Below are 10,556 nucleotides of genomic sequence, written 5' to 3'. Positions count from 1 at the left end.
CTATACTAGAATCAATACCTGGAATTTCCTCATATGAACAAGCAAATATATCGTGAAATTCACGAAAAAAAACACGTAAGTTTCAAGTTTAGATGGAGAACAAGAATTGCCAACATGGATGTTTTCTACAATTCCATGTTTGGTTGAAATATTGATAGAAATGGCTTCTTCGATATTTGATAAGTTTTGTTCGGAATCTATTGTGTCTATAAATACAGAATTTGAAAGGAAATCAACGATTGAAGGGTGATTTAGTTCATTTGGAATATCTTCTATGTGATATGGAAGATGGGATCGATGATGATAATTTTCCCATGGTTCTTCTTCTATCATCATTGATTGGATGATTCCTTCATTAGTAGAAAATGTATGTGAAAAAGGATCAGAGGAAGTACCATATTCTAACGAACGATCAACCCATAAAATTGGCGATGATGGATTTTGATTTGCCGCGCAAGCTAAAAAGATTGATTTCTATGTGATCTCAATTGGGCTTAGCGGCATGGTTTCATTACGCATATCAACTTCAGAATTATTGGAAATCTTCCATGAGTCAGATGAAGTGGAAGATATCATGTTATAGGTCTCAAATTTTGCAAACACAAGCTTATAAGCCACAGAATCTCAACTGAAGCATAAGTACATGTCAGTGCAAGACATGCTGCTAAGGATGGTTGTGTTATACAAAATTTATACCTACGGATAAGTACATCTTCCCTAAGTGGGTAGTTACACTTAGAACAACAGAAGTAAAGATGTTTAACCTTTTTCTACAATAGACATATAAGATAAAGGAACCTACTTGTGATCCTTTGCTTCCTTTGATCTCTTTGAATTGCTCTCGTCGCTCTCACTCAACCTGAATTGGCTCAATTGGTACCTGTCAACATAAGAAGAAGATGACAATAATCAAAGCATATGATCTATATACTGTAAACAAATGGAATTTAAAATATTTGAACATACATTCATCATAGGTATAGAAAAAAGTATTGGAAAAGGTTCAAACAACTTTATTGATTGATAGAAGGAGAAGTTACACCCAATGTGGTTCGATCCCATGTCACTGATCCAGCTTAGTCCAAACCCTCATCACACCAATAGTACATCAATCCAGCAGTATAAAATTACTTGACAATGATTTCAAGTTTCAAAACAACAATATTTCTCTATAATATCCAAGTTCTAGCCTCCAGGTCACTATGATGAGTGGCCAATTTATAGGGAAATGAAAGTGGTTTTGACATAAATAGGGCATTGGATGGTTTTACATCATTGGATAGTTAGTTTCCATGGAGAAAGGGATGAGAGGATAGAAGTTTAAATGATCCATAGCCTATCCAAAATCAAGCTCATAGGATGAGAGAAGAGTTGGGCATCCTTCTAGAATGCTCTAGAATCAAGGAATATTCCTACAATCCTATGTAAAGTTCGCTCATCCTCACCCAGTGTAGGCTAAAGTGGGCCTAAGTGCTATGAAACGTAGGTCTAAATGGGCCTACCTGCTATGAATATTAGTTGCCCCTAACCAAGGCTATGTTGGTGTCCCAAAGAGGCATTTCAGCAGGGTTTCAAACTAGGAAACTTTCATGTATGAAAACCTTCAATATGATGACTTGTCTAGGGTATGTAGCAACTGAAATTAGGGATTGATGAGCCCTATTTATACTGATCTAATCATCGAGAGTGATTTTCCCAAATAGACCTATAATAGCTGCCCCCTAAAGCATGAAGTTGAAAATGACAATGTTGAGTGATATGCTTTATGATGTGATGAGGAGGATCTGAAGCGGATGGTGACCTGCGTCAATTACAATATATAATGTCATGATATCTTTGAATTTTTCATGAATTGCTGAGGGAAGGAATACCCATACTTACCATATAAACTTTTCATTACATGTAAATAAATCAGATAGTCATCTAGAGATATAGACCCATGATAGGATGACCATCTGTGTAAAGCCATCGTATAGATGATTTAATACTCTCCTGAAATTGCAGGCCAGATGGATGAAACTAGATTCGGGGTATTCTATCTTGTCCAATCGTTCACTCAAGTACGAGTCTAACCATGTGAAAATGTGATCTGAAGTCGAACATGGGAAGACACCGTCTGATTACCAGCCAATGATGTAAGTTGTTAACAGACACGAGAGAAATCACCGATAATGATAATTATTCTCAAGGTACTACAATACATTCTACATGGTGTGAATAGATGTTTTGATGTCGAACACCATACAAAGTCTTTCGGTCAGGGAAAATTTTAAGAACCCCCCCTAAATTTATAAATATAATAAATGGGCGAATTTCCATGGTATATAGGAAAAATGGAAGGCGATTTTATCAATAATATAATATGTATATATAATTTTTTTGGCGAATCTCTCACCAGGCATGGCGAATATTTTACTCAATTATAAAATCTTGTAAGATCTTGGCGAGTCTTTCACTAAATAATAAAACTTTGTAAAGTCCTAGTGAATCTTAGCATAGGCTACATGTTGTTTTAATTCCCCCATTTAAATAGGCTACATTCCAGGTGAATACCATGGGTCAATACCATGTGCCATTTTGGTGAATACCATGGGTCAATACCATGTGCCATTTTTGTTTTTATTAATTCTAATATTAGGGCTAATAATGGTTTTTTGCATGGTATTAATAACAATCTAGTCCATGGTATTTGTCCCATAGTATTTTGGCCATAGGTTTCAACCCATTTTTTGAGTGTTCATAAATATAAGGTGACTTATGGAGTAAATATAAAAAAATGTTTTATTTGTTTACCATACCTCTCGTTTATTTATAATTTTATTAATTTACCATACCTCTTTTACAAATATGGTATTTGGCCCATAGGATTCACTTAAATAAAACCTCTTTCTTGAGCCTTCATAAATAGAACGAGGGTTATGGACTAAATATAAAAAGAGGTTTTATTTATTTACGATACGTCTAGTTTATTTATATTTTTATTTATTTACCATACCTTTTGAGTAAGTATAAAAAGACGTTTTATTTATTTACCATACCTCCACTTTACTTATATTTTTATTTGTTTACACCCTTACATGTATATAAGGTGACTTATGGAGTAAATATAAAAAACGTTTGATTTATTTACCATACCTCAACTTTACTTATATTTTTATTTGTTTACACTCTTACATGTATATAAGGTGACTTATGGAGTAAATATAAAAAATGTTTTATTTATTTACCATACCTCTTATTTATTTATATTTTTATTAATTTACCATACCTCTTTTATAAATATGGTATTTGGCCCATAGGATTCACTTAAATAAAACCTATTCTTGAAAATGGGCGAATGGATTCACTTAAATAAAACCTATTATTGAAAATGGGCGAATGGAAGGTTGTAAGTCCTAACTTCAAGGGCTAAATTTACCTTTTTTACCCTCTCCCTTAAAATAAAGTGGACTACTTGAGGTGATTTGTAAAAATGTACTATGATACAAAATATTCTCCCACTAAAAATTTAAAACCCCTTAATTTCGCCAAAGGGCGAACATTTGCCCCTAAAATTATCCTTGCTTTCGGTCGAAGGCCTATGATGTCAACCTGTCGCCGGAAGCAAGAAACTTGCCATTGATGTATGCAAGGCTCAAGGTACTGGAAGGGTGTTTCTAAATCAACTTCCTAGATAATGTGCTGATATTGACAAGAAGTGACTCAGTGCAGGAGGGCCTTGATGTATCCCCCATCAATGACATGAAACGAGTGTAATGATTTTGAAGACAGAATCTGACTAACGACACAATGTTCAGGAATGGTGATCATGAAAATGAAGGTTTATGAGTATTGCAAAGGATGAAGTTTACTGAGTGACTTCTCTTGAACATGTCGGCAACACTGAATGAATTGGTAGAATTGACCCAAAACCAAAGTGCTGGATGGTGTGATAGACCATAGGTATGATAAACATCAAGCATATAACCCAAGCCAAATAGCCACAAAGATGAAGTGAAAGTGTCATGTTCAAGAGCGACTTGCTACCATAAAGTGATTTATCCCCTTTCCCATTTTCCCGAGTCATTGCTGACTAATACCTCTTTATTTTTTTAAACAAGCATGAGGAGGATAACATATGATTGTAGTATAATTCCACCCTTTAGGTGAATCCATCACTATGTGATTTTTTAACGAGTCTAGCAAAGGTGAAACTCGTTCTTGTCATGATGGACAAGTTTGTCGCTATTTGATGTTTTAATGAGTTTAATGACAATGAGAACTTAGCCCTTTTCATGTTTAAAGAGTTTGAAAAGGGACAAAAAGAAAACTCCACAAGTTCTTTTCATAAATTTGTCCTTCAAGTCCAAAAAAACGTAAAATAATACAAGAGATAACCTATTGACCATGTTCGATCAACGTATTCCTTTTTCGTTAGTAATCTATCTCAGTCCGAAAAAGGGTTAAACATATACTGAGTAGATGTCGTTTCCAATCCGTCTACGAGCTGAAAAGGACAAGCGCTTGGCAATATTTTCAATTTCGAGTGTTTGAAAAGAGTTTAAAGAGGACTCTAGGGGGGTTCCTTTTTTGATGTTTAATAGAGCTCGAAAAAGAGATAAAAGTATGCTCTGTGGTCAAAAGTACATTTTACGATCATGTAAGTCAAATTCACTATGTCGGCTGTAAACTTGCTCAAATAACCACCAAACGGATTAAACATACCCATTTCACTAGTAAAAATATGTAAAATATATAGTTTATTCATTTAATGAATATGAAATAACCATAAAACAAGAATTTACCAAGTCATTTTACCCTTTGACATTTACCATTCAGTTTTTTGTTCTGAACTAGTTTTTACCTCAAACTTTAGCAGCTGATCGTGGGAGCTTTTGTGGATCATTCTTTGTGCCGTCAAGACTAGGTAGGAGATCTACCTCTTCTCTTTAATTTAAGGTCATTATTTTTCAATTTTAGGAAAAACATTTAGGGTTTTCAGGTCCCTAGGGTAAATATACCACTCCCTGGGATCAACGCACCCCAATGCATCGAAAAATGTGCTGCAGTGCAGTCAAGCATAAGGGGAACTGCTCTACAGTGCACTGTCTGAAGACCGAGGGTGCACTAGGTGAAGTTTAGAAATTTGTTTCATCATTTCTACCCAAAATCTCTTTAGTTTTTGGCATGAAATGGATCCTAACTAAGCCTATGGTGTGATTTCAAACTTTGATCGAATCAGAATGGCTATCACTTGGCATGAAAGAGAGCATGAAGAATAGGATATGGTTGCCCTAAATGATCCTGGTAATATTGAGGCCCTCAAAGATTGTGGGTTACTCAAATATTTTAGGTTATCTGGGATGAGGCAACAGTTAGAACTATTGCAGTTCTTGGTTCATTCATGGGATCCAGCGTAACAACTTTTTCACATAAGGGACAAAGTTCTCCCTATATTGATCGATGATATTTACTTTCTCACAAGATTGTCGAGACATGGTGCCCCTATTTCTCTTTCAGGTTCTTCCCGTGGGGGTGAATCAGTAAGGGACTACATTTGACAATTTTGTCAGCCAGGTACACAACCTAGAAAATATGGAAAGATAAACATCAAGGATGTTCGTGATATGCCCTTGCGAACAATCCTCTTTAGTATCGCAAAGTTTTCGGGTAGCACAACATTTCATGTTGCAAATAAATCATACATGCAGTATGCACTCGAGTGTCTTGAACCAACTATGTTCAACTCGTGTGAGGCAGTACTCTTCGATGAAAGAGAAGCTGACTAAAGTATAGAGCGTAAGACGAAAATTTTTGGCTATGGATCGATCTCAATCGCTTTTACTTTGGAAAGAATTCCATTGATGCAACCTCAATTTGTGACACTGAGTTTCGCTGATCCTAGAGATCCATGAATGTAGAGATGGGTAGAGTTGATGGCTAGACATGCTGGTCAGTCATCAATCTCATTTTCTACCGCATTCTTCAGTTGGCTCTGTCGACAACATATTGTCATCGAGAAGGATCCATATGCGGGGATGGATTTTCGTGGAGATCCAGATTTTAGATTACTAGTGGGTAATCAATCGGGTGTTATAGGTAAATTGTTTTGATCATGTATTTTTTATTTTTTTTTAGTTTTTACAGGTTTTTGTGTTTTTTTATCTTTCCAAGACTAAACTAAAAATGTTCTCATGTATACAGATATTGGCACTGTTTGACCAATGGGTCATCAATAGGAGGCGGGTGAACCAGTGAGGAGAAATGTCAGAAGAGCAGTTCTCTAGGATTTGGATCTGACTAAGACACTGGCGAAGTTGCAGGATCATATAGAGGGGTTAACTCTTGGTATACCCGATGTTCGGATCGAGGAGTTACCGATGAGACTACAACACCATATTATTGGTGTACCTAGCCATTGGATGAGGCTATTGCACATGATAGCTCAGGCAGTGACCTGTTATCATGAGCATCATTAGATCTAATTAGGATCATTTCTTATATGCATTTTGAGGTTTTGAGGTCAGATGACCAACATGTCTTGGACATAAAGTTTTGTAAAAAATTTGAACATTTATCTATTTTACTTTTAGTGTTTTTGTATGGTTATGTGTAATCCTACTCAACTGTTGGTGTGAATTGAAAATTTACTCTTTACATATGTCGTAAATGTTTGTTTAACACATAATTCGCTAAAGAATCAGTCTATGTGTTAAAGTTTCTAGAAATGTGTTGATATTGAATGTAATCAAAATGTCTTTCCAAGAGACGAAGTCTAAGGAAAATACGATAAATAGTTGGATTTCGGACGATATAAAAATGTGTAAGTTGTAGTAAGACAAGTTGTGAGTCTAACCTCATGATGATTCAGCGAATGCCAAGTGAAATGGCATCAGAGAGGAGTTCGATCAATGTGCTATACTCACCGATATTGTTGGTAGAATGACTGATACAAATCCCTTGAAAAATCACTTTCTCACCACTTGGAGTGAATATGGCCCATGCTGCAGAAGATAGGTTCTGCGTACTACGACTAGCACCATCAGCATAGCAACAAATGGTTCCAAAGATTCTAACATCTGCAACAAATGAAAAGTGGATTACTAACCACATAAAAACTCTAAAAGTCACACTGTGACACACACACACATAATCAAAGAATATATACAGTGTTTTTACTATGCATAATCAAGGATAGTAACGTATAAGATACAACCTGTTTTGGGGATGCGACAATGGAATTCCATCATAATCAAGCAACTCGTGAGCACCTTTTTCCAAAACACGCTTGACAATGTAGGGGCCCATCCATAGTGGTTCAAATTTTCCTGCTCCTAATTTATCGGCTTCCTAATCATAAAGAAAGACCAGGTCTCCTTTTGAGAATATGCAAGGCTTGACATTGCGATCATATTGCGCCTTAATTCATTTCTTATGTGCTTCATTGGCCAATGTGGCTTCACGACGTGTTTCATATAGATGGATGAGTTCTAAGAAACATGCTTCCTCATCAAAAGTGTTAGGTAACAAGTCAATGGAAAGTTTTAGTGATAAAATTTCACATTGTATTGGCAATATTGGCTCCAGACCATACATGAATTGGAAAGGTGTGAATCCAGTTGCGTTTCTTATCAAGGTTTGGTAAGCCCACAAAGTTGAGTACAGGATAAAATGACAATTTCGTTTGTGAACTCCTATCGTTCGTTGAAGAATTCGCTTAAGGATTTTGTTGATGGCTTCAACTTGTCCATTAGCCTGTGGATAATGAGTAGAACTATCATGTGAAAGTCCTAACTTGGCAGTTAATTCAGTCATCATGTGATTGCAAAAATGTGAACCATGATCTGCAACTATGCTTGTGGTACACCAAACCGTGCAACCACATGGTTGAAGAAAAAAAGTGTAGCTGTCTCACCACTGTTGTTTAATGTAGGCATTGCCTCGGCCCATTTCGTAAAATAGTCAACGACGACAATAATATACCTATGACCCCTGACCGAGTGAGGGTTACATGTCATGAAATCAATGCCTCATTTTGCAGATGGTCCAACAACGATGAAAAGATGCAGTGGTGCAGGTGATAATCGAGTTTTACAGTAAAAAATAAAACATGCATGGCAACTTCTGACAGAAGTAATGCAATCGTTAAATATGGTAGGCAAGAAGTAACTAACACAAATAATCTTCTGTGTGGTAGCATAACCGGATAAATGTCCACCACAAGAACCAGAATGGAAATCATTTAGAACTTTCTCAGCTTCCTCATGTGTGAGGAACCTCCGTAAAATCATATTGATACCACGACGATAAAGGGTGTTGCTAATGATCAGGTAACCTTTGGCTTGATATTGAATGTGTCGTTGTTGCGAGTGAGAGGTATCGTGCCAGAAAGTTTGGGTTTGGAGATAAATGATTATATCTCCATACCATGGGTTAGATGACGAGATCAGAAATAGAGACTCATCTGGAATTGATGGTTCCGTTTTTGAGTCGATGGCGGTAGAGGGAAGGTCACAAAGAAGCTCAGAAAAAACTAGAGATTTCTTTGACTTGGATTTGATGAATGCCAAATCAAATTCCTTCAAAATGACGACCCATTTTGAATGTTCCACCCCAGCAATTGACATGACAAGATTTATGTCATAGGGTTGCAATCCGAAATGACAGTGGTCTTTCGGAGCAGGATATAATGGCGAAATATCAGTACAACTTAAACGGTAGACACAACTAACTTCTCAACGTAAGTATACTTAACTTTCGTATCATTGAGATTACGACTCAAATAATAGATCAGATGTTCAATCCCATCTTCTTCTTGGACTAAAACCATAGCAGTGGTTGTATCTGTAGCGGCGAGATACAAGGAATAGTCATTCTGATAATTAGGGGAATACATTATTGATGCTTGGATAGGGTACCTTTGAGAGCATCAAAGAAGCTTGCGCAACCTGGTCCCAATGGAAGGGAATTCCCTTTTTCAAAAGACTAGTGAATCCTTTAGTCATTTCAACATAGTTGGGAATGAATCTCCTTAGAAAGTTAGCCTTCCCTTGGAGTCTCTGTAACTCAAGTAAGTTGGAAGGTGGAGGTAGATCAAGAATTACCTTAACCTTAAAGGGGTCGAGTCGAATTCCTTCTTTAGACACTAAGAAACCAAGCAAATGACCAGAACCAACACAAAACACATATTTATGTGGATTGAGTCAAATTTTGTAGTGTCGGCACCGTAAAAAGATGGCTCTCAAATGTTGTGGGTGATCAGCCCGTTTTCATGAATGAGAAGGTAAATCATCTAGATAGGGTTGAACAATGTGTTTGATGTCGTGGAAGGCATAATTCATTGCCATCTGAAAAGTTTCCCTAGCATTCTTCAAACCAAAAGGGAGTTTCCTATATGCAAATGTACCCCAGGAACAAATAAAGGAAGTTTTATATTGGTCTTCAGGGTGGATATTGATTTGATTATAGCTAGAAAAGCCATCCATAAATGAAAATATTTAACATCTGGCACATTCATCAATTATCTGGTCGATAAAGGGAGTGGGATAGTTGTCTTTTGGACAAGCATGATTAACATCCCTATAATCAACACACACTCATATTGTTCGTTGTTTCTTCATGATAGGAACAATATTGGAAACCCAATCGATAAGAGGAATGGGGTATATGTAACTAGTGCACAAAAGTTTTTCAATTTCTGCTTTTATGGGAGCAGCCTTCTTCGGATGAACAAGACGGAGGCGTTGTCATACCGGCTTGACATCAGGATACATTCTAATGTTGTGTTCAACTATACTAGAATCAATACCTGGAATTTCCTCATATGAACAAGCAAATATATCGTGAAATTCACGAAAAAGAACACGGTAAGTTTCAAGTTTAGATGGAGAACAAGATTTGCCAACATGGATGTTTTCTACAATTCCATGTTTGGTTGAAATATTGATAGAAATGGCTTCTTTGATATTTGATAAGTTTTGTTCGGAATCTATTGTGTCTATAAATACAGAATTCGAAAGGAAATCAACAATTCAAGGGTGATTTAGTTCATCTGGAATATCTTCTATGTGATATGGAAGATGGGATCGATGATGATAATTTTCCCATGGTTCTTCTTCTATCATCATTGATTGGATGATTCCTTCATTAGTAGAAAATGTATGTGAAAAAGGATCAGAGGAAGTACCATATTCTAATGAAGGATCAACCCATAAAATTGGCGATGATGGATTTTGATTTGCCGCGCAAGCCAAAAAGATTGATTTCTATGCGATCTCAATTGGGCTTAGCGGCATGGTTTCATTACGCATATCAACTTCAGAATTATTGGAAATATTCCATGAGTCAGATGAAGTAGAAGATATCATGTTACAGGTCTCAACTTTTGCAAGTTACACCATTTTTGATGGTGATGGTAGTGAAAAGGTGCCCATTAGTGAAGAATCTTTGAAGAGACCTACTCCAATGTTCTGAAGAGATAGCAGAGGTCTATGAACTAACGAAATGCTTCCGGTTGCCTGTGAACTAGAGGCAAAGAAGACAAGTTGATCAATTACTGTGATTCTGCCTTTATGAGG

The sequence above is a fragment of the Pinus tabuliformis genome, chromosome 7 (genome assembly GCF_031772625.1).
Source record: "Pinus tabuliformis cultivar Carrire ecotype Pingquan chromosome 7, CPIR1, whole genome shotgun sequence".
In the NCBI taxonomy this organism is placed as follows: Eukaryota; Viridiplantae; Streptophyta; class Pinopsida; order Pinales; family Pinaceae; genus Pinus; species Pinus tabuliformis.
Note: the sequence above shows the minus strand (reverse complement) of the source record.